This window comes from Pinus tabuliformis, chromosome 4_1 (genome assembly GCF_031772625.1).
Source record: "Pinus tabuliformis cultivar Carrire ecotype Pingquan chromosome 4_1, CPIR1, whole genome shotgun sequence".
In the NCBI taxonomy this organism is placed as follows: domain Eukaryota; kingdom Viridiplantae; phylum Streptophyta; class Pinopsida; order Pinales; family Pinaceae; genus Pinus; species Pinus tabuliformis.
Window position 1 is genome coordinate 217,940,203 of NC_142303.1, and position 26,257 is coordinate 217,966,459.

A 26,257-nucleotide genomic window follows, 5' to 3' on the forward strand; every position below is an offset into this window, starting at 1 on the left:
TAGATTTGAGAAATCAGCCAAGGAAATCTTTAGATATGAGCTAGATCTAGACCCTGGAGGGCAAGATCTAGCCTCAAACTTTTGTTTGCAGGGAAGAAACAATAAGATCTTTCATTAAAGGCTTCAGATCTAAAATTATTTGAGGAAAGTTTTGGTTTTTAAGATAGATCTAGGTCCTGAAGGGCAAGATTTAGTTTCCAAAATTCCTGCAGGGCCAACCATTGAAGGTTTTGCATCTGAAGCAAAATAATTTTTTTGGAACAAGGGTTTCAATTTTTGGGGCTCCTAAGTCCAGATCTGCCTTCTCCTAGCCCAACTAGCTCTATTGGGCCTGGTGCTAGCTGTCATTGGCCCTAGATTCCCCTTTCTCTATTTCTGATATGAATATTTAAATTTTCTGAAGCAGATCATTGGTGGTTTTTTGCAGAAAAATTGATTAAAATTTGTGTTTTAGGTATTGATTTTTTTTTTGGCAATTTGGGCAAGTGATCTTCAAGGCCTAGGGCCTAAGGGTTTGATCTCTAAACCCTCTTTTTCCTCACTGTCTGCTACAACAGTGATATATCTTTCTAATAATGTTGAAAAACACATCAAAGTGGTTTGATATTAACTGAAAAATTGTTAAATACATTAATAAGTCACTTATGTTTGATGGGTATAAAAAAATTTGCCTAGATCTACATTTTGGGTGACTGTTATCTCCGAATAATTTTTTTTTTGAAGTCTAAAATATAACAGTGGCAAAATTTCATGTGGGTTAGCTTAAAATCAGTTTCTAAGTTGTCTAATACATTAAGGAATTAATTTCTTGAGCTGGGCATCCATCATTAAGCTTATTTCATATTTTAATTGCTAATTGTAATAAGTATATTAGATCTGATATAATTTTGGAAATCACATCATAACAGGTTGAAATTTTTTTATAATTCATGTGGGCAAATTTGGAAAATTTTCGGTAAATGTTTAACATAAAGATAACATTGATAGCTTACTGTTTTCATTGTCATATTGCTGCTGTCATAACATTTGTTTGTTGTTATCCTAAATTTTTTCTTACTACTGTCTTAAAAAACAATTTCTGAAAATTAAGTGCTCTAACATCATCGTGAAATGTGACTGTCACAAGCTTTCAAAGGACTGATATGTTTGTTTGCAGCAAGCATTTCTTTGCTGTCATAAATCTTTTTCTTTTTTTGGTGCTCTTGTTGTCTTTGAAAACATAACTGCTGTCATAGATATCATCTCTGAAAATAAGTGATTTTGTTTCATTTGTAAGGGCAGCTATTTGCATAGATTACATCAACAAATTTTAGTGGTTTTTTGGATTTTGGATTTCGAGTCTAGGTGTTTGTTGTCTTTTGATTTCCTACTTCAAAATCACATATATAAGCTTGCTGTGCTAAAGAACATTTAAATTGGGAATAGTTGATATTTATCTTTCTAAAGCATTTCTCGTGCCTTGACTTGTGAATGGTAATTGCATTGAAATATAATTCTCTTTGAGCGAAGTAGCAATGAAAGTGATTTACTCCATTTGCATAATATTGAGTAATCTGAAGATAATTGAATGGTTTGAATATAATTGTCATTAGCATTATCTTGGAAGAACCGTAATTGTCTAAAGGGAGTGTTGATAATCTTATTGAAGAATTTTTGTTGAAACAGAAATTGGATAAATGCTCTAGTTCTATTTCTTGACATTAATATCATTATTCGCTTGTGGTTATTATAAAGTTTTTGCATATTAATTATCTTTCTTCAAAAGCATATATCTTGTGGTCATCTTGGTTATCTTGTGTATCTTATTGGCACTTGAGATATTTGACACTTTGTCTTGTATAAGATTGTCTCTTTATTTCATTAAGTACTTTTGTCATCAATACTAAGTACTTGAGCCTTAAATGATCTTACCTCAAGACTACTCACTCATCCCTTTGCTAATCACATCTTGCATCTCTTTTCATCATAATAACATTTTCCTTAGCAGCAGTTGTCCATCCTATACTTGGTCCTAAATTTCTTAGCAAGATAATTGACTCCACAAGGCACTAGTATCAATTATCTAAATCGAATCATTTAAGTCTTGCTAGATCTAAACAAGTATTTGGTCGCTCAACTTTGTCTTCCAGATTGGTTGGTTCCCAACTGGGTCTTCTTCATTTCATTTCTGTAGGGTATACACCCCTTAGTCTTTTGTAGGGAGACAACTTAAATAGAGAGATTGGAGATCAGGGTGACAACCCCCGATCTGAGCCATTGTCGCGGTTCCTAGACATTCTGTTGGACAACAGGGCTCATCTAGGGCCCATAGGAACCATGGTGATGACCATGGGAAAGGGGTAGAGTCCATGTTTTGGCTTTTTCCCACATGCTAAATTTGTATGTCTTAGCCATATTTTGCATTTTTGTGGTACAGTTCTTGTTGAAAGTGGCCAAACTACACTTTTTCTTTCTTTTTGGCATAAATATAGCATTGGTAGCTTACTATTTTCATTGTCCTATTGCTGCTGTCATAACATTTGTATGTTGTTGTCCTAAAAAACAATTTCTGAAAATTAAGTGCTCTAACATCATTGTGAAGGTGACTGTCACAAGTTTTCAGAGGACTGATATATTTGTTTGCAGCAAGCATTTCTTTGTTGTCATAAATCTTTTTCTTTTTTGGTGCTCTTATTGTCTCTGAAAACATAACTGCTGTCATAGATATCATCTCTGAAAATAAGTGCTTTTGTTTCATTTGTAAGGGCAACTGTTTGCATAGATTACATCAACAAATTTTAGTGGTTTTTTGGATTTTGGATTTCGAGTCTAAGTGTCTGTTGTCTTTTGATTTCCTACTTCAAAATCACATATATAAGCTTGTTGCCCTAAAAAACATTTAAGTTGGGAATAGTTGATATTTATCTTTCTAAAGCATTTCTCGTGCCTTGACTTGTGAATGGTAATTGCATTGAAATATAATTCTCTTTGAGCTAAGTAGCATTGAAGGTGATTTACTCCATTTGCATAATATTGAGTAATCTGAAGATAATTGAATGGTTTGAATATAATTGTCTTTGACATTATCTTGGAAGAATCTTAAATGTCTAAAGGGAGCGTTGATAATCTTATTGAAGAATATTTGTTGAACCATAAATTGGATAAATGCTCTAGTTCTCTTTCTTGACATTAATATCATTATTCGCTTGTGGTTATTATAATTTTTTTGCATATTAATGATCTTTCTTTAAGAGCATATATCTTGTGGTTATCTTGTGTATTTTATTGGCACTTTGTCTTGTATAAGATTGTCTCTTTATTTCATTAAGTACCCTTGTCATCAATACTAAGTACTTAAGCCTTAAACGATCTTACCTCAAGACTATTCGCTCACCCCTTTGTTAATCGCATCTTGCATCTCTTTTCATCATAATAACATTTTCCTTATTAGTAGTTGTCCATCTTGTATTTGGTCCTAAATTTCTTAGCAAAATAGTTGACTCCACAAGGCACTAGTATCAATTGTCTAAATCGAATAATTTAAGTCTTGCTAGATCTAAACAAGCATTTGGTCGTTCAACTGTGTCTCCTAGATTGGTTGGTTCCCAATTGGACCTTCTTCATTTCATTTCTATACAGTCTACCCCCCTTAGTCTGTTGTAGGGAGATAGCTTAAATGGAGAGATTGGGGTTCAAGGTGATAACACCCGATCTGAGCCGTTGTCGCGTTGCCTAGACATTCTGTGCGACAACAGGGCTTGACTAGGGCCCATAGGAACCTGGGTGATGGCCATGGGAAAAGGGTAGAGCCCATGTTTTGGGTTTTGCCCACGTGTTAAATTTGCATGCCCTGGCCATCTTTTGCATTTTTGTGGTACATTTCTTGTTGAAAGTGGCCAAACTACACTTTTTTTTTTTTTAATTCGCTGCATCAACCTCCAGGCATTGTTCTAAGCCCGACCCAAGGTGTGGACAAGGGGAGGGGGAGCGGGAGGCTAACCCTATGTGGACCCAGTGGACACATGTGGACCCAGATGGGAAAAATGTTGAATGGGGTCAAAATGAACGGAAATAGGCGATGTATATGATGTTGGGAAGCGGGACCATGCAACCAAAATCAAGATTTCTCATCTAGTGCCAACCCTAAAGCTAATGTCCAGTAAAGGAGATCCCGCGAGACTAGGATATAAGGCCAAACACCAAATTAGGCAGGGAAGACAAAAGCATGAACCTAGCCTACTCTTTTTGTCGAATCCCTCTCCACCAATTCATGTCCAAAAGTGTTCATGAAAATTAAACAAAATTACTCAACTAAACTAATGAAAGGTCATACCTTTGGGGTCGGGAGGCCCACCTTCAAACATACATTCATAATAGATGGGTGGGGAAACACATGGCTAGCTGAAGTGGTGGAGAAAATGGCACATCGCGCTATCTGGTGGATGTAAGGGGTTGTTGGCTACTGGATGAGGACCATCTAAGAGAAAATTTCTCCTATATACACTACCCATAGGTGGTGGGTAACAGGCCCATTATGTCATTTGGCCAAAAGTTGTACTTTCGTGATTTTTTTGCTTTTTGGGGAACACTGCCTTTTTAGGCATGTATATAATTAGGAAGTTTATATATATGGTAGGTGAGGTGTTGGTTGTGGTTCCTAGTGAGCAACTAAGGGGTGGTTTGAATTTCCTTTTTATGGAAAAGTTGTGAAAATTTCTGAATCTAACACATCAGAAAGCCCTACTGCAATATCTGGTTTACTATCTCCTACTTGTTCTTTAGATTAACAAGTTATTTAATAACATAAACATTGAATTAAACACAATTGCAACCTTCACAAATATACAGATCAACAACTGAAATAAACTAAGACAACACAAGGGACACCGTTATTTTATGGACAATCATCCCTGGAAAAACCCAATGCAGGAAAACTAGTGCAGCATATATGAGGGTTTTATTATTAAGCAGATTTCTGAATACAACTAGGGTGCCAAAAATGGCTCACCCTTTCCTTAGCAGTAGTACCTCTCTTCGGAGATAGATATTCCAGCAAATCAACGACCATATGATCAACCCCACAGTGACTCTGACTATTCCTTGTGCTGGACAACGAAAGCTGCTCCAAGCACTCCTTTGGAACTGCATCACCCTCTCTCGGCTAATATGCTCTCATTCTACCCCACAAAACCTCCTCAGCGCAGCGTCTTTAGCCCAGCGTCAGCCTCTACAGCCCTCTGCGCTGTTTGCGTCAGTCTATGCGGCTTTCTGCGCCATCGTTTGCGTTCTCTGCATCTGCCTCTACGGCTTCTGCGTCCTCTGCACTAGTGTCCTCTGCATCTGCCTCTACGGCTTCTGCGCCCTCTGCGCTGGCCTCCTTAGCCTCTGCGTCAGCCCTCCTAGGCTTTGCGCTGTCTCTTCCGGCACTTTGTTGCCTCTCTGATATGTATTCTTTAGCCTTGGATTGAAATCCCTCACTGAACTGCCCCTCACTGCAACTGATCTCTAATTCAATTTGCTCAGCAAACCTAGCCCCAAAAAATCGAAATCTTGATCTCTCTTGGTGTGTCTCCTACTGACCCTCAAACCACCTCTTATACTTTTCCTGTTGACAATTCAACGACCGAGATTAAGTCCCTAATCAACAACTAAGATTAGATCTAGCTTGATCCTCGTTATTTAGAATTTTCTCACCCATATTATATTAATACACATTAATATTCTAATTTTCTTATGTTTAGACTTAGGAACTCATAAAAAATATTAATTATTTTAATATCTCTTCATTCGGGTGGAATTTCTCCAAATGATTTCTGGGTCTTGGAGATCTCATGTGCCTTAGCCTCTCCACCAATTTTCATGGCTAGAGCACATTTGATGCTACCAAAACTCAACAAAAGTGAGGAGTTGAATAACATCTTTACCATTGGCTTTTGTCTTGAGCCAACACTTGGCGTTGATCTAAATCATATCTCTAGGAAAATTTTCAAGGATTATGACTTCAAAGTCATAAGTTGTGAAATAATTAAATAATTAAATTTTTATTTAATATTTTATCACATGGAAAATGAGTCAAATAGTTTTAATGAGAGAATGGGAGCTTTTACTAAATGTCTTCATGAGTAAAGCTAGAGGAAAAGCAAGATTTTTTCAATTCAATGAGGAGATGTGAAAAATAGATTTGTTGATGTTTCCACTCAAGAAGTGAAGCAAAGAAAGCAGATTTTGTTGATGTTTCTACTCAAGAAGTGGAGCAAAGAAAACAGATTTTGTGTTTTTGCCAAAATAATTGAAAGTGGAAAAGGAAGAAAGGTTGGTTGTACTTACAAAGCTTTTGGCCTTTCCAACTTTTCCTTGCTTTGAGCCATTGGATCAACTAGTTTGAGGGAGGAAATGTTTCTTCCATATATGCATATTGGAGCATTGGTACAAGGGTTGGACAATTTTTCTTAGATGCTTTGGTAGCAGTGGAGATCTCACCTTTCTATGTTTTAGTCTCTCAGACCACTACCTCCACTGCAAGTGAAGGAATTCATGGCAACCTGTCACTCAGTACTCATTATGGTGCAACCAACTTCTTGGGTAATTTGTGATTTTATTCAATTATGTTTGATTCTAACTCTTTGAATGTATTGGAGGCCATTAAAAACTTTTCATGCAGTGTGTTGGTATGTTTTTTCCTGAGAAAAGAAACCCGTAATTTTATTCATCCAAGAGGAACAAAGTTACATTTTGCACATGCTGAAACACATTTGAGCAATGAGCGCCTCACGTCAGAAACGAGAAAGTCAGGGCAAAAGTCGTCCCGCAAGCTTGAAATAAAATGCCTAGAAACTAGGCCAAAAACCAAAAAGGGCAACAAAGCCCAACGAAAATCCATCATGTTCGCCCAACTGCTGATAGAGAAGCCAACCCCTGAAAAAACCACATAAGGCAACGGGAGGAGAACCATGGAACCCCACCCAAAGCCGAAGACACTGTTGGAAAGTAACCAGGTTCGGTCTTCATAATGACGTGTAATTGTGATTTTATGTAAATCATGTAAAGAAGAAAAATAAAATTATTATTGTAATGCTTGCCTCATGGGTTTCATGAGCAATGAATTTTATTTTTAGATGGCTCCCATTTGTCATCTAGTCATAAAAGTCAAAGAGAGTCAATGTCATGTATGAAGAACCCTTCTTAGGCATATGTTACAAATGCATATCAGTCAATAGGATTGTCAAGTAGCCCTCCAAGATAAGCACAAGTTATCCTTCTTCAAGTCGGCTTCAAGATGAAATGTAGAACTCATGTCAGCTAATATACATGGACAGAAGACTATAAATAGGCAGCTCGACCTATTCCACAGTCAAGCATTTCGATCACCTTTGAAATTTGATTGACAATTGCAGAGACAAAATTCAGTGAAAGAGCTTGGATAAGGGTACAAAAACTTGGCCTTATTGTAGAAAGAATTTCGGATAATTTCAAAGAGAAGTTTGGATAGATCACAAGGATATTCTCTGCATAATTTTCTGAGATAGAAAGTGGATTACTGTGAAGAACAAGAAGGCAGAACTTCGGTGATATATCACAATAAATGTTTCAGTGCTATATCTCGATGCCTCCATAGCAAATAAGTTTGGTGCTATCACAGTGATAAGGGTTCAAAGCTACTACATTGAGAGGATTTCGGTGCTACAACAACGAAAGGATCTCTATGCTACCACAATGAATAAGATCTCAGTACTACTACAGTGAGAAGATCTCGGTGGTGATAGTGTCTCGGTGCTAAGAAGGTCGAAGTGGAAGAGGAATCGAGAAGAGGAAAGGAGTAAAAGGTTGACTGTCAAGAGAAATTGTGTCTTGGTATTGGAGTGGCAAATAGGTCAATGGTCGTGGTCTTGGTATTCGTGAATTGGAATCCCTATAAGAAGAATTTGTGCAGGTTTTCCTCTCAAAGAGTGAGAGGTTTTGGCTTTGGCTGATAGCCTACATTTTGTGTCTCTTGTCTATTTATGTTCATGCATGGGTAGCTATTTGATGAAGAAGAACACTAATAACCTAAGTAAAGGAATATCCTAACCTAAAGAAGTAAAAATATCTCACAAGCAGTTACTAATTAAAGAGAAATCACTTAATATCTTTGCCCTAGATTTCTCAATAGACACAACCCGCTGAAACCGCTGCCAAAATGCCCATGCAAAAGACGACCAAACTCGTTAGCAAAAGAAAGTGGCCCATTGAAGAGCCAAGCAACAGAACTAGCGAGTGCGCCGCGCCCTCAACCCTCCCCACAAACATATGATGACGAATGATCAAAGACCTCAGAGCAAGGCGACACTAGACAACCCTGCACGCAAATGAGCCAAAGCCGATACACGCCGAGGCAAGGGGGCATGGAGACATGAAACAGGGCAAGTTAAGCTAGGATTAGCCGCCTCACCCTGCTCCTTCAACTTCCTATATCAATGTGTTGGTATGTTGAAGAGCTCTTGTTTTGCATTATTTCACTTGAGGCACACATTCATTTCTTGCATCACTTTCAATTTCGTTGCTACTATTACTTTCATAAATCTATTTCAGCCATTATAAATTTCATTCTCAAGAAATACTTCACTTTTGGTTGCTTATCGACAAGTCAAAAGTAAAGCTTTACAATGATGTAGGTGAACTTTTGAAATATAAAGTACATAGATTTAAGTGCAGAAAGTGTGAAAAACAAATATAATCCACGTGTACACCAATTCATTAGACTAATCTCCTCATGACCTTAGGCAGTTCCTAGAAAGTGATTTTACGTTTGCTAATGATGCATAAGATACTTGATGCTTGTCACTAGTTGTATAACAGTTATACCAGCTTCACCAAACCATAAACTGTTCTAGTACTTTGTTTAATCAACCCTTAATGCCATTTCCCACCATGTGAATCAAGATAAGGTTGTCCTGAGGAACTGGTCATTTCTCACATACGTCTGTTGCTAATTGTTTTAGTGTGTATGTTTTTTATGGTGTTTTTAAAGGGATTTGGGTCATGATATGCTGTATCCTGTTTGTATCCAGGCCTAATCAGGGTTGAATCTGAATCTAATTTGGGATTCCTCATATACCCAGTGCCCTTGAGATGGATCCAATATATGCATATTTGTAGTGGTTAATAGATATTTTTAACGATTAAATGTAATTATGGAACTGTTACTTTTAAATTTCTGTAGTTATAATCTAATTTGAGTTCAACTTCAACACAAAACTGAGGTGTCATTCTTGTAATTCAAATGTTTCTAATAAGAATAATTATAATATGAGTTGTTGGTTATTGATTTGGCCTTAGAGTTTGTCAGAGCTGAAGGCATGATGGTTACTATAATTATCTGTGATGTTTCTTTCAGTGAATGCCTTAAGCTGTGCCTTCCTCATTTGGTTGGAGTTAAATGGTTTTCGTTAACCTGTCAAAAAGTGTTATCATCATCCCCAATTTATCATGTATCATAGACATTTTCCTTGGTGAGATATTTCCAAAAACAACTGAGATAATTCATTGACGATTTTCTGGGCTTTCTGAGTCCTCTTATTTAATCCTTTGAAATTATATTTTAAGGGTTTATTCCACTCACCCAAGAATACAAGTTGGCCCTGATTTACTCATTTGTCTCTCATGCATTTCCTTGGCCCTGATTTTCTCATTTGTTCTTCATGCATTTCCTTGGCCCTGATTTTCTCATTTGTTCTTCATGCATTTCCTTGTTTTTCGTTAACTACAATTGAAGGACAAAACCTCAAAAAAATACATGAAACTTGTCTTAACCTTAGTTTTGTGTGGGGGAATATGAAAATGGACAATGGACCGGTCGAGAAATTTAAAAGAAAAGCATAATGTAGCAGTGATAATTGTGCAGGATGCATATTTCTTATATGTATTGATGCAAAGATTCACGTAAACACTAAACCTTATATTCTTGTCCATTCTGTTGTAGGTATGTACATGGTTGCCCATGGTTGGACAGTTCATTTGCATTTAATACTCAAGAAGCTGCTCAAAAGACTGCTGCAGCTCTTGGCAAGCTATTGGTTCTAGATTTAGTTGTCCGAAATGAAGACCGCCTGCCTTGTCGTCAGCTTGGATGGCGTGGGAATCCGGAAAATCTTTTATTCACAGAAAAACTTCCATTTATAAATGTGGATGTCTCATTACATGAAAAAGCTGAATTTATGCCTCGAAGAAACAGAGGATTTGCAGTTTCTCATAGGGAAAGGAGATTTAACTCAGTGGACAGCAGATCTGGTTTTGATAAAGTAAGTCTTGTGTCTCACATTTCTGACACATCTGATTGGTATGGTTCTGTGGGGATATTTATGCAAAAGTAGAGGGTGGGGCACTGAAAAATTATATCAGTGACTTTTATGTTGTGGCAATTGATTCTGGAGTTCCACGCCGGCCTCCTGCTGGAAAAAGGTCGTCTGATCAATTGCAATATCCAAAGCAGGTGGGGCTTCTTCCAAATAGTACCGAATTTTCAACAAATTTGCTTTATGAAATATCTGGGAGAGACTTGGCTTTCAAAATTCAGGTGAAACTGCAGAAAATTTAGATTCTTGTTCTATGGAAAGTGTTGACCATGTTGTTCAGGAGATGGTTTTCGTGGTGCTCTGAGGGAAAGTCAAAGCTAACATGTTTTATTACTAAAATTTTACCAGAAGTTGGATGCATTGTGTCAATTATAAGCAAAATCCCACTGGGTGATGAAGATAAGGAAGATTCTGGGGCTGTTGAATCCTGTTCAACTCCATCATTTCAAAGTAGTTGTCAGTCACCAGCTCTGTATAAAGAATTTATGACTCCTGAAGCTAGTGCAGAAACTGAAGATGCTTCATTGAACGAGGGTTCTAGTCCTCAAGATCCCTCAGGAAAACCATCATTGAAATCTCCTTTCAAAGACAGCTCGCCAGAAACAGTGTCACCAATGACCCGAGACAACTCCCATGGAAGACAATCTAGGGGCAATGGAGATCCTCTTCGCAGCATGCGCCTAACTTTAAAGTTGAAGGACTTCAATAAGAATGCAAAGGTGTGATCATTATATTTAATAACATATTTGGTTGCTTATTTTAAACATTGTATTGATTATCTTACTTTATAGATAAGAGGGATTCATTCTGAGACATTAATGTCTGTAGGTGGATGGCGAAATAAATAAGGAATTGGAAGTATGGAATGAGTCTCTTAGAGCAGAAGCAGTTAAGTTCTGTCAAGAAAATGGTTTTAACATGGGCTTTTTTGAGGGTGGAGATAACCATACTGTTGTGGACACTTACGAGTTAAAGGTAATAGGTCTATAAAGGTATCTCTTATGAGTTTTGCTTGGAGATTTTTCTATAACAGACAAGTGTTGTGTTTCAGGGATGGGGCAGCTTCAAAAAACAGGGTCTTTGATTCTTTACCACGGTTTCCATAATGGCTTGGAAAAGAATGAGAAAATCTGCAAGTCTAGAGCAGTTTTCTGAGAGCTTTTGAATATTTCAAAATATTTATTTCTATTTTTGGCTGTTATAGGTAAGGCTCGAGCACCTTCTTGAAAGGATGGCTTTAATCTCTCAGGCTGCAGACACAGAGCGCCCCTCTTCTGTTACAAATTATTTGTTTGTTGGTGGAGCTTTGGCTGCAAGATCTCTTAACACGTTGCAATATCTTGGAATTACTCATATCTTGTGCCTCTGCCCAAATGAGCTTGGTCAATCAGAAGCACAATATCCGGAACTCTTTGAGTACAGAAATTTTTCGGTGGTTCTTTCTTTCCTTATTTTCCTGGACTATTGCTAGCCCTAGCTTTTGAGTTGTTGAATTTGCTATATTAGAGTTGCCTGTATTTCTGATCAGTCATGATGCATTGCATTTATAGGTGTTTTTAAGGGTGGAATTTTTGTCATTAAAGCAAAATTTTATCTATGTAACAGATATATGATACTGATAATGCAAACATCAGTTCCCTTTTTGAAGATGCTTCTGATTTCATCGAGAATGTTGAAAACAGCAAGAGTGGGAAGATTCTTGTTCACTGTTTTGAAGGAAAAAGTCGCAGTGCAACAGTTGTCCTTGCATATCTTATGTTACGCAAGTATGAATCTCTTGTTTTTGGTGTTGCTTTTGTGCCAGGTGGTATATCATATTTCCTGTATATACTTGTAACAAAATTTTTGTTCCGAAACTTATCATATTTATCTCTGTTTTGATTTGGATTTCACCGTCAGGCATCAAACTCTTTTGGAAGCATGGAATCAACTCAAGCGAGTTCACCGTCGTGCACAGCCAAATGATGGGTTCATGAGAACTCTTATAGACCTAGATAAGAGATTGCATGGGAAAGCTTCTATGGATTGGCAACAAAGGAAGCCAATCATGAGGATCTGCCCAGTTTGTGGGAAAGGTGTAGGCCTAAGTAGCAGTTCTCTAAAGCTTCATTTGCACAAGTCACATCGACGAATTTCTTCAGGAAGCTTGGATAGCCTTGATTTAAAAGACTTGCAACAAAGCATTGATTCAGTCAAATCAAGCTAATGATATGAAAACTACCTATTATCACTATAAGTTTGTCTGGCATCTCCTTTTGAAAATGAGGCTGCTAGGGTTCGTTCAGTGGAGAAAGTACACAGCTTCATCTGGGGGAAGTTGCTGGTTTCAAATCCAAGAAGGAAATTCAGTTTGCAGCTAAGATAGGGATTTTGAGAAAAGGAATTCTCTTTTGAAGTTGGAGCCAAAGCGGACATGCTTGCCCACGTTGCTTAGATATGGAGTGGGAGTACCTCTACTCTGGCTAGCAATGTGAGATTGTATGATGTATTTGATTCTGTGCATTAATAAAATATAAAATGCATTTTTTCCAATGAGAAAAAAGGTTATCTATTGTAGTAGTACGTCTACCTCTCAAATGTAATGACTTTTAGGTAAATGTGTTCGATCTAGCGCCAATTTTTCTTTTGGCTGTTGTATTTTTTAGATGAAGTAACTGCCAACAAATCTAAATTGTAAGTGGCATAGCCTCATTTTTCTGTGTGAATGTTCGAGGTTGCTAATGATGCAATTTACCTGATTGTTGAGTAACTTAACAGCATACCTTGTCTATATAGATAATGATCCTTCAAGTTGGAGCTGAAGTGAATATGTTTAACTCCCCTTGCATATGTAGGAAGGAGGTCTTGTGAGACTGCTGTTTGGCACCTCAATGTGACAATCTTGATGTACATTATTGATTGATGATATAATATATGTTGCATTTTAAAAAGTTGACAGAATTCTAGAGTTCTGTAAAGATACTTGTCAATCTATTCAATGCATCTTGAGATTTATTCATTTATTTATATTTGTATATAATATCCATTTTTCAAGAGTCAGTTGGATTTATCTTGGGTTTTTGGGTGGTTGGGGAATGATGGTTATCCTCCTCATCTAGGTTCAATTCCACAAATGGCATATTGGGCTCATATCAAGTATAATATTGCAATGGCTTTGAGCCTTGTTGAATGGTCTTGACTCGAGTCCTAAGGAATATCTTAGCTTTGCTGATGGGCTGAAGGGTTGAGTACTTGGTTACATGGAAAAAATATTCATCCATCTTTCAAGTCAAATTGCAGCGGTGCAAAATTATTGTATTAAAGCCTCCTATATGTTGCACAATTAGAGCATTGTAATATAGCCATCAGCGTGATGCTTCTCACCAAACAACTCTTTCAAGTCAAATTGCAGCGTTGCAAAATTATTGTATTAAAGTCTCCTATATATTGCACAATTAGAGCATTGTAATATAGCCATCAGCGTGATGCTTCTCACCAAACAACACCTCTTTCAAGTCAAATTGCTGCGTTGCAAAATTATTGTATTAAAGCCTCCTATATATTGCACAATTAGAGCATTGTAATATTAGCCATCAGCGTGATGCTTCTCACCAAACAACACTACCTTCATACCTGTGTTGTTGAATTGTACGGTTTTGTTTTGCATTACTATCTGGGATAAAGAACTGCAGGTTCTCATGCGAAGTATCCTTATTTTGACCACTCTAACAATTTTTCTAGTAAGAATGGGTTATGGGCTGTGATTTATATGCCTGTGTTGTTGAATTGTACGGTTTTGTTTTCCATTACTATCCGGGATAAAGAATTGCAGGTTCTCATGCGAAGTATCCTTATTTTGACCACTCAACAATTTTTATGGTAAGAATGGGTTATGGGCTGTGATTTGTAGCCATCGTGATAGCATCTGCCCTGGAAAGAAATGTGTTTGGTTAGGTGTGTAATCCTTTCTCCGCGTGATCACAAACATGCTAACACCTAATGGTCACATAGGTGAAGAAAAAATGTGCACCCTCTATGTTATATTAACTTTCTTTAATTTGGGAATATCACTCTATGCTGAGCAGCATGCCACATGCCTCCATAGTCTATGCGACAAATATTTAAATAAGCATAGTTATGTGAGGAGCTTGGTGAAATGTGACAGATAGACCTTTAATGGCCCAAGCAGTTTTGATGGAGCTGGAATATACTGGGTGAAGGTTTAAGGAAGGGTTGGATATCTCCAATCCCAATTTCTTCATGATGTCCTAAGGCGTATGCGACTGTGACAAGCACCTATGTTCATGTACATGACATGTTATATGATGTGGATAACTTGTTATATAATGTGGATAACATGATGTATTTTAAATGAAGAGCGAGATGATTAATTATATTTTATTATTCAAAATCTCCAAAATATCTCATGGGTTAACATGACACTTAACCTTATGGTCATTAACGGGTTTCAATTTCATTGACTTGACTGTATATTTAGGAGAATTTAATTCCAGAACTATTTAAAAGGAAAATCAGGTTTCATTTAGTCATTTACAATTCGTAAATATTGTTATGTGCTTTGCACAATTTGAATGGGGATCAATATTCTTTCTTTAATTTCAGTGAGAGGCTTGGTTATATTGCCATATCAATTATTGATTTAAGGCCCTTAATTTAAGGCCGTTACGCTTTCCATCGGTGTAAGGTGAAATAGAATAATACTATGCTGTTCTATTGTTTATTCATGTTGTCAGGTGTAATCTTTCTGGGATATTTTAAATTTTAACCTTTTGTTAGATTAATTTTACAGTGAAAAGTCTTTTAATCATTTGGTAATTGAAGTTCTTTATGTTATTTTAGTTAATTATAACTGTTTTAATTAAATTCTCTTTTTATACTTGTATATTTATATAAGATTCAAATGTAATGTTTTGTAATTCTGTACATTATTTCTAGTTCGTTCTAGGAATATTAAGTATGAGAAGCAGATTTTATTTATTTATTTACCATATTTAAATGTTTTTATATTTTAATATGTTTTCAATCTTTTTTTTTTTTAATTTTGATATATATATTTTTTAATAATTTAATTTAATATTAGGGAAATAGGTTTGGTTATGTTGTTATATCAACTATAGATTTAGGGCTGTTACACTTTCCATGGTTATAAGATGAAATTGAGTAATATTATGTTACACTTTCCATGGTTGTGAGATGAAATTGAGTAATATTATGCTGTTTTATTGTCTATTCATGTTGTCATATCTAATCTTTAAATATTTTAAATTTTAACACTAGGCAAGGATTAATTTCACAATGAAAAGCCACTGGAGTACTTGGTAACTGATTTTTTTTATTTTACATAAGATTAATTTCACAATGCAAAACCATTGGAGTACTTGGTAACTGATTTTTTATTTTAGGTAATCATAGACAATTGCTTTAATTAAACTTTGTTTTTATATTTATATATTTATATAAGATCCAAATATAATGTTTTGTAATTCTAAGCATTATTTTTAAATAATTTTGTTTCAAATAGGAAAAAACAAAATCATGTTTTATTGTCTCATTATCAAAAGCATTTCTTAACAAGATCAAAATAAAAACTATGATATAGTACCACTGGCATATCACAATTTGATTGAAATCATATATATAGAGAGAAACACTAGTATGCATATACTCATACACAAACAAAATAAGGTGGTCACAAAGACAGTGTCAAGGTTCAGTACATATCTATATGGAGAAAATAGGGCTGCTAAAATGTTTAGTTCAAAAATCCACATATAGGAATGAGTGTTTGGTGCCTATTGAGATTTATCCAATGTTTCTTCATGCCACAATTTCATCTTAGGATTTATTTTGACAAAGTAAATAGGTTTTAATGCTTCACTGAAAGATTGAGCATAGGGGTAGTCTTACCCAATGGTTCTTGAGGAGATACAATCTATCATGCTCACTTCCATCAAGGTTAAATGCTTCAATCTTGGGAGGATGAATATAACTGGGTGTTCCTTACCTAATGGATGAATTGGACATTAAAAAATCCATGTCATCCTCACTCACTGGCAAAGTTGAGAAGGTGGAAAATGATTTGGAAGTCTTCTAGGAATCAATAGATTTAAAGCATCAACTATGTTGAGTTATTCTTGACATGATTTCTTTTGGAAAGATGGTCAAGGGCACTATAAGCTTCATAGTTGTGGCTCAACATTAGGGTTTTAGGTTTCATTGTTAGGTAAACAAGATTACATGTACCTGGTTACTTTAGCTCGTCCATGCTTTTAAGGGTGGTCCTAAGGCCTATAGGTTTGTTCTTGCTCAACAATGACTAGTGTATTTGGTTATGAGCATTCCTTAGTAGCACCTCTATTTCCATTCCATTACAGAGGAGTCCTTTCCCCCCACTTCCTTGCATTTACTCATCTTAAACATGAATTTATGCAGTGTACTTCGATATGAAATTTCTAGGTGTTCTATGCTTTAGGCTTTTAGGTATCTAGGATGTCTACACATTTGTTTTAATAGGCATCTAGGGCATCTTTTATATGCAACTTTCGTGATTAAATTTTAACCCAACTCAAGGGTTTGTACATAAGGTATTCTTTGTATATAAATTTTTTTGGGCCTTAAACTATTGATGGAGGACCTTCAAAGTTGCATGCAATCTTTTGTTGCCATGTTAAGTCTCTCTCTCTCTCTCACACATGTTGCAATTTCTAAGTCTATCAGTTAGAAACCCTTCATGTACTTTACTGATTTATTCCTACCTACTTGTTATGCTAATTAACAAGTTATTTACCATGTAAATATTGGAAATAAATACAAGTACATGCTCAACACATTACAGATCATCAACTGAAGGAAACAGAAACAAGCACACAAGTGACACCGTTGTTTTTTACTAATGTCCCCGGAAAAACCCAATGCAGGAAAATCGGTGCAACTATCTGAGGGTTTTAATTATTAAGCAGTTTCATAATACAATCTGGGTGCCAAAACTGGCTCACCCAACATAGAATAATCTTGGGAGCAGTACCTTTGTTGGAGACAGATGTTCTGGTTGAAACCTCGGATAATCACTCTGTAAACTTCATAGCTCCAATCTGCCCCATGAAACCCCAACGTCAACCTCTAGGGACAACGTTAGCCCTTTCTAGCCCAGCATTTTCCCAACGTCACTCTGGCTTGGTCTGCATCAGCCTCTGGAGGCACTGCGTTAGCCCTCTAGCCCTTTGCGTCACCCAAGTTGGCCCTCTGAGGCACTGCGCAGCTCCTGGCTACCTCTGCGTGAGCCCTGGCTAGCTTTGTGTGAGCCCTGGCTAGCTCTGCGTGAACCCCTGGTTGGTTCTGTGTCCCCCACTCTCGGCTATTGCGCTGATCCTCCTAGTGCTATCTCTGCCTCTCTTCTTCTGTATTCATTGCCCCTTAGCGACAACTCTGATCACTCTCTCGACTTCCTTAGCAAAGCCAGCCCCAGAAAGTCGAAATTTTGATCTCTTGGTGTGTTCTCCAAGTGACCCTCAAGCCTCCTCTTATACTTTTTTTGTTGACAAATCAACCACTGAGATTAAGTCCTTAATCAATGGCTAAGATTAGATTTGGCTTGATCCATGACTTTTGGACCATTCTAACACAATTTTATATTAATTCACATTAATATTTTATTTTCCCTAAGTTTAGACTTAGGGTCTCCATTAAAAATATTGATTATTTTAATATTTCCCAAACTGTTTAGAATCTACCCAAACTCTTTCTAGGTATTGGAGATCTCATGTGCCTTAGCCACTCCACCAATTTTCCTGGCTAGAGCACATCCGATGCTACCCCAAATCAACACTTCCTCTTAGGAGGACTGTGCTCTAGCAATACTCCTCATTGAGTATCACCTTGATCATCTGACATTGGTCCCTGTGCTGATGAAAGGCCTGTTGCCCATCATTTGCATTGCTGCATCCTGTACTACTACCCATGGCCCGGCCACCGCCACAGCTGCATATGTATTGCAACTCCCTCTCATCTTGTTGCATTGTGCTGCCCATAGCACTGTCATTACTAACTACTGCACTGCAACCCAGTTACTGAGAAGTAAGTAACTGATTTCCCAACTCTGAAATCTCTATCAGGCTAGAGACACCCTCGATGTTGAAACTCCCTCTGTCACTGAAAAATGCTCCCTCTCTGACCTCTGCTCTGCTGCAACAACTCCATGCAACTCGCACTGTTGCACACCTCTTTGTGCTATCTTGCACTGGTGCAACACTCCCGTGCTTCTCGCACTGTTGCCTCACGCTGTCCTGGGAATCTTGCACTATTGCTCCTTCTGTCGCTCGATTCGCATCCGTCTCTACTGACATCCGCCGGTACTGCTACTCCTCTTTGGTGCTCCCATAGCAAGGTCTAATCCAAGAGGCTAGGTACTTTGAAGATCCTGCCCCTCATCGCCTGTAGTCTATCTGACTACAGCTCGATGTCTCCCCACTTCCGCTCAAGTGGTGTGTGTGCACTCATGGCATAGTCATCGTCTGTCTCCACTTCCTTCTTTGCCCTTGCTGGCGCAACCTTGGTCTCGGAGGCCTCTCCCTTGCTCTTCTTCCTTGGACACTGGGTCGCATAATGACCCAACTCCCCATAGTGGAAGCATTTGACCTTGGAGAGGTCCTTCTTCTTTCGTTTCTCCTGCTTTCCCTCAAATGCTAGGGCAGCATCCACCTCCTCCTTGATTTTGATCCCCTTGCCACTGCTTCCCGCCTTGCTCAACCTTCTGATCTCTTCTTGGCGAAGAGCAGCCCACATTTCCTCCCAATTTGGAAGGGTCGCCCTGCCCAGTATGCTTTGGACAAACACCTCCCAGTCTTCTGATACTGTGTTTAGGGTTGTTCTCACCATTAGTTCTTGATTCGGCGTGGCCCCTATGGAAATCAGCTGATCCTGGATCTCCTTCGATCAACTGAAGAAGGGGTCGATTTGTTCTCCCTTCTGCACCTGGGATGATCACAACTGATTTTCTAGTAACATCCTTCTCTGAACAAAAGTATGTTGGTACAATTTCTTTATGGCCTCCCACATCTCATTTGTTGTGTCCTTTTCGGTAATATGTGGTACTACATGGTCCTTGAACCCGTCAAGAATGATGCTCTTGGCCCTCGCCATTACCTCCTCGTACTTATCGTTATCAGCTGGGTCAACTGGGATAGCTATCATCCTCAAGGCGAAGTGCTTGACACAATTCTTGTCCAGAACGGATAAGATTTTGGCGTTCCAGACTACGAAGTTTGAGGCTCTGTCCAGTCTGTCCTGATCTCTTACCCCGTTCACTGCCATCTCGTTGATCCTCTACTTCCCTCCTGCAAGTTCTTGGTGTGACTCCCTTTGAGCCTCGATTTCCCTCTTGGAAACCCTTTTGCCAATGTAAAGATGCCCCCACTTCCATTGTTAGTGCAACTGCACCACTGATCCGGATTTCTCGGCTAGAAATCCTCGGTAGCAACTCCCTCCTCCTTGGCCTTGCCCTGTTATTCTGACTACAGTACCCCACAAACTCCACTCTGCAAATTACCCACAACCTCCTAAACCCCAACACACTGAAGGTTAGAGCTCCTAGGCTCTATGCAATCCAGCATCGGCAAATCAACGTCCTTAGTGAATTGCGTCAGCCCTCCTAGCCTCCGCGTGAGCCTGTCTTTGCCTCCCTACAGCCTCTACGCTGCCTCTTATTGGCTCAAACTTGACGCAGGCACTGCGTCACCCCTTCCTTGCTGCTTCTCTGCTAGGAACAACTTCTGTCACTCGGGACAACTGTTTTCTGTTGTTGTTGCTCTGCTCGGCTGATGTCCTCAGTTTTCCTGTGATCTGCAACCATGCTCTGATACCATGTTGGAATTTCTAAGTCTATCTGTTAGAAACCTTTCATGTACTTTACTAATTTATTCCTACCTACTTGTTCGGTTAATTAACAAGTTATTTACCATGTAAACACTGGAAATAAATACAAGTACATGCTCAACACATTGCAGATCATCAAATGAAGGAAACAGAAACAAGCACACAAGTGACACCGTTGTTTTTGGACTAATGTCCTCGGAAAAACCCAATGCGGGAAAATTGGTGTAGCTATTTGAGGGTTTTAATTATTAAGTAGTTTCAGAATACAATCTGGGTGCCAAAACCAGCCCACCCAACATAGAATAATCTCGATAGTAGTACCTCTCAGTCGGAGACAGATGTTCCCGCTGAAACCCTGGATAATCACTCTGGCAGCTTCACAACTCCAATCTGCGCCACGCAACCCTAGCTTCAGCCTCTAGGGACAACGTTAGCCCTTTCTGGCCCAACGTTTTCCCATCGTCACTTTGGCTTGGCCTGCGTCAGCGTCTGGAGGCACTGCGTCAGTCCTCTAGCCCTATGCGTCACCCATGCTGGCCCTTTGAGGCACTGCGCAGCTCCTGGTTGGCTCTGCGTGAGCCCTGGTTGGCTCTGCGTGAACCCTTGGCTGGTTCTGCGTCCCTCACTCTCGGCTACTGCGCTGATCCTCCTGGTGCTATCTCTGCCTCTCTGCTTCTGTATTCACTGCCCCTTAGTTGCAACTCTGATCACTCTCTCGACTTCCTCAGCAAATCCAACCCCAGAAAGTCGAAATCTTGATCTCTTGGTGTGTTCTCCAAGTGACCCTTAAGCCTCATCTTATACTTTTCTCGTTGACAAATCAACGACTGAGATTAAGTCCCTAATCAACGACTAAGATTAGATCTGGCTTGATCCATGACTTTTGGACCATTCTAACACAGTTTTATATTAATCCACATTAATATTTTATTTTCCCTAAGTTTAGACTTAGGGACTCCATTAAAAATATTAATTATTTTAACATTTCTCAATTGTTTAGAATTTGCCCAAACCCTTTCTGGGTATTGGAGATCACATGTGCCTTAGCCTCTCCACCAATTTTCGTGGCTAGAGAACATCCGATGCTACCCCAAATCAACATCACACACTTTCTAACTAAAAACAATGTTCATGTTTATAGATTTTCTTCTATTATTATAAGGTGTGCAATGATAGATTATGATTTAGAGTAAATAGTTTCAAAATTTATATTTGATTTATGCTAAAATAATTTTGTTAGCTTCAGTTTTAGTTGGTAGCCTGTGCTTTTTTCCATTTTGACATTATTAATGAGTTCTAGATTTTCCACAAGTATGTTGCTATTGCCATTTCCTTTACTGTAGTTAATGCATACATAAAAGTATTGTTATGTACCTCTTATTTTGTTCCATAAGTAGATATGCATATAATAAATGAAGTAATTGTTAGAATAGATTATTTAATTTTCCCTTTGGTTAAAAAATGTGCTCTCTCTCTCTCTCTATCTCTCTCTCTCTCTCTCTCTCTATATATATATATATATAGATAGAGAGAGAGAGAGAGGAATCGTTGTAATACTCCCCACACATGATCAAGTCTCGTAAAACTGACATGTTTAAGCTTTGAAATAGAGTGATCTATGTGATGCAGTGGTTTTTGAGGAGATACAATCTACCATGCTCACTTCCATCAAGGTTAAATGCTCAGATCCTAGGAGGATGAATATAATTGAGTGTTCCTTATCTAATGGATGAATTCAGAAGGTGGAAAATGATTTGAAGTCTTCTGGGAGTCAATACATTTAAAGTTAACTATGTTGAGTTATTCTTGGCATGATTTCTTTTATGAAGATGGGCGAGGGCACTCTAAGCTTCATAGTTGTGGCTCAACATAGGGGTTTTAGGTTTTGTTGGTAGGTAAACAAGATTACATGTTCTTCTTGGTTACTATGCTTCATGCCTTTAAGGGTGGTCTTAAGGCCTATATGTTTGCTACTGCTCAATAACGGCTAGTATATTTGGCTATGAGCATTCCTTTGTACTACCTGTATTTCCATTTCATTGTTTCTCAACATCGAATTCGTCCTTTTCCCCTGCTTCCTCACATCTACTCATAGGTTTGTAGCATATGACTTTATGAAGTATACTTAGATATGAAATTTCGAGGTATTTTATGCTTTAGGGTTTTAGGTATCTAGGATGTCTACACATTTGGTTTAATATGCATTTAGGGCATCTTTTCTATGTAGCTTTGGTGATTAAATTTTAACCCAACCCAAGGGTTTGTACTTGAGGTATTCTTTGTATATAAATCTTTTTGGGCCTCAAACTATTAATGGAGGACTTTCAAAGTTGCATGAAATCTTTTGTTGCCATGTTAATTCTCTCTCTCTCTCTCTTACACACACACACACACACACACGCACACACATAAATAAGTAGATATGCATATAATAAATAAAGTATTTATTAGAATAGTTTATTTATTTTTCCCTTTGGTTAAAAAATGCGCTCTCTTTATATATATACCTTTGGTTAAAAATCTCTTTCACACATACACACATATATATATAGAGAGAGAGGGGAATCATTGTGATCCGTCGTAAAGTTGACATGACATGCTTAATCTCTGAAATAGAGTAATCTATGTGATGCTCTTAAGTGAGTTAAGATGGATCTATGCTAGTTTTGACCAACACACTAGAAAGTGTTTTAACTATAAGAAAATTTTCATTTTCACTTGTATTGTGTATTATATACATAGTTGACACTCAAATATTTTATTTATGATTCACATTCTCCCCATTAAAAAGTCAATATATGACTTCACATGTTTGGAAATAAAAAACATATATCCATAAGATACAATCTCTTACTCTCTCTCTCACAAGTTACATATACACACACATACACATTGAATTATCTTTATTATTAATATTTTATGAAAAGTTAGATGTTTGTTGAAATTATCTTTGTTATTAATATTTTATGAAATGTTAGATGATTGTTTATATATATATATATTCTTTACTTAAAGCGCATATTGGAGTATTTGATTTATAATCCAAATTAAATATTTTTTTAATTAATACTTTTTGAATTTTATATATCAACTCCATATTAATAATGAAAATATATGATTTTTTAAAATTAAAATTAGTTTATTTTTTTATATATAACATTATGTTATTTAATATGGACATTGAAACCTTTTATTTATGGCTCACACTAAAATATTTTTGTTATCCAGTATAGGGTATATGTGTAGGCTTTAGATGTTAGCAAATATTTTTAAATTATATATATATATATATATTTCATTAATAAATTTACAAACAAATTCTTAGATAATATACATATCACATTAAAATATATAGCATATAAATAGTAGTTATAAATTTACTTCCATTTTACTATATAACCTAAAATAAGGATTTTGTAACCATATTTAATTTTAATTAATAATCACATAAAAAATAATATTTACAATATAACAAGGCTCTTGACCACTAATATTCACCCCATTTTACTATGAACATTACTAACTTCTAAATAGGGTTTCTTACAATACCATGGGCCAATACCTTGGCTTATCAATACTACATACCCAAAAACCACAACTCATTTCAAAATAAAAATAAAAAAACTATAAATATTTTATTTTAATTTAATTTTATAACATTTTTTAAAATAAAATTTAATACTTACAATAAACTTACAATATAACAATATTTTTAACCATGCATATTCATCCCCATTTTACTATGGATATTATTACTTTGTAAATAGGTTTTGTTACAATACCATGAGTCAATACCATGAACTATCAATACCAGTGACCCAGAAACCATAACACATTTTAAAATCAAAATATATTATTTTATAAATTTTTTTTAAAATTAAATCTAAAAGAGAAAAGCTATGAGGACATGTTGTAGTGGTGTAAATGTTTGCAAACATTTACATGTGGACTCAATTGAAAAATAACAAAAAGTTAGAAAAATAACAAAAAGTTTGTAATATTTACCATTAGAGAAACACACTACAAAAAGTGTCTTTTTCTCCATATCAATACAAAACCAGTGACTTTGGTGATGATCATTGTGTAGGGTTTTAGCACAAATTCAAAAACTATATTTGATACACTAGGTTAACTCAACCCAAAAGGTACTCACAAAATTACAAGACATTAACATAATAGTTTCCTCTTATATAGTCTATTGTGAGGTGGATAGGCCGATGGCACAAGCAACACCAACAACACTCTAGCACCTCCAACAATGGATCACTTTAATAACAACCAATGAAAAATTAGCAACATCCTTCTTGAACATTCCGATACACCCAAACTCATTTATCTACTCAAACAAAGATTTTGAATAATGTTTAGACTATCACAATTATTCCATTGCTAGAAGAACAAACCATATCTTTCCTAGAAACAAGCAAGCCTGCTTGCACATAAAACCAAGTCTTTTTAACAACAATTTAGCGTTGAGATTGTCACAATTCTTGAACATTCTGATACACCCAAACTCATTTATCTACTTAAACACAGATTTTGAATAATGTTTAGACTATCACAATTATTCCATAGCTAGAAGAACAAACCATATCTTTCCTAAAAACAAACAAGTATGCTTGCACATAAAACCAAGTCTCTTTAACAACAATTTAGCATTGAGATTGTCACAATTATTCCATAATTAAAAGAACAGACCACATATTTTCCAAAAACATGCATTTTTTCCTACATACAACACTAAGCCTCTCTCTAACTACCACTTGTCTCCCCTTTTCATTAGAATAGAGAGAAACTATCTTTGAGAACTATCCCCCATTCCAACTAAATGATAGTTAGAGATATATTGTGATTTGTATAAAAAATCACATTATATATATATTAAATAATAATGGGACTCTTTTAAAATATTTAATGCATTGTTTAAATATGGATAAATGACAAAATAAATGATTTTCTTTTGGGTGGTATAGTATTGGGGAATTATTCCATTAGATATTTAAAAACACCCAATAAACATTGCTTTATGGTATTTGGATTTTTTTGTCAATTGTCCGTAGTTATTTTACATTCAACATGTTTCAGAATATATTTATTTCGAGATCACTTAGCCCATAGGATAACGAGAGTGTTTGCAGGTCAAACACATTAGTTTGCTCTTGTTGGTTTTACAGGGCTTTGGCGAGTTGGACGATAGAAAGTAGGACCATTCACATGCAATGTATCTTCTCTTGGTAGCGTGAGTATTCATAGATCTTCTTGAGAGCAGAAATAGTGAACAAAGATAAGGTTCGGGAACAAGAACATGGGGTAGGAACAAGGACAGGGAAGGTGAACATGAACAATGTTAGTTCTTTATTTTACTACTAAACTTCAGTCTCTGTTGTGTTCTATTTTCTAAGGCAACGACAATGCATTCAAACATGACAACGGGGCAAGAAATTTTAGGACTTGTGGAAACGAATGATCTAGGAAGGTGAAAATTGCCTCATCAGCCAACACAGGGAAGTGGGTTTGGGTCAATGCCAAACAGTTTCAGGGCATTTTAAAACAAAGACTATCCCATCTAAAATGGGAGCAGACAAGTAAAAAATGCTCTCAAAGTACTCAGGCCCTTCGTAATAAGAAATATTCAAACAAGTCCCCTTTGCAAGCATGTATCAACAACAAGCCCAGTGGAAAAGTCATCGATGATTTTGCCTTCTGTTGCCCCACATCCACACCTCTCACCTGGTCATATGATATTTATGTGAAAGAATTGTTATGTGCAAAGAGGAGGTTGGAGGTTTTAGAAGCTAACGAGTAGGAAAGTGATTATAAAATTCATGTAATAACAACTACAAATCAATCTTTAGAAAAAAGCAATAAAGTTTTGAAGGAGCAAGTGGCATTGCTACATGAAGCTCTCTTGATAGAGAATACTACATAATGGAAACACATAAATATGGATGTGAAAAACACAAAGAAATTTATAGTGGAAAGTAAAGAGGTGGTGAATTCAAAACCATCTCGAGATAAAGGGAAAGTGGTTGCCCAAATAGACAAGCATGAAGTGAAAGTAAGAGAGGAAACGAAAG

At 36.8% G+C, this 26,257-nt stretch overlaps 1 pseudogene across 1 annotated transcript in view; it reads left to right on the forward strand.

Annotated features, from left to right (window-relative positions):
• LOC149175016 (dual specificity protein phosphatase PHS1-like) overlaps positions 1–13,112 on the forward strand; it is an 84,596-nt pseudogene extending 71,484 nt beyond the window's left edge. The window contains exons 7-11 of the transcript XR_016257957.1: positions 9,938–11,029; positions 11,139–11,285; positions 11,515–11,742; positions 11,916–12,076; positions 12,210–13,112. The product of XR_016257957.1 is annotated as a dual specificity protein phosphatase PHS1-like (transcript). The remainder of the gene's footprint in view (positions 1–9,937; positions 11,030–11,138; positions 11,286–11,514; positions 11,743–11,915; positions 12,077–12,209) is intronic.
• The last annotated feature ends 13,145 nt before the right edge of the window (positions 13,113–26,257 follow it).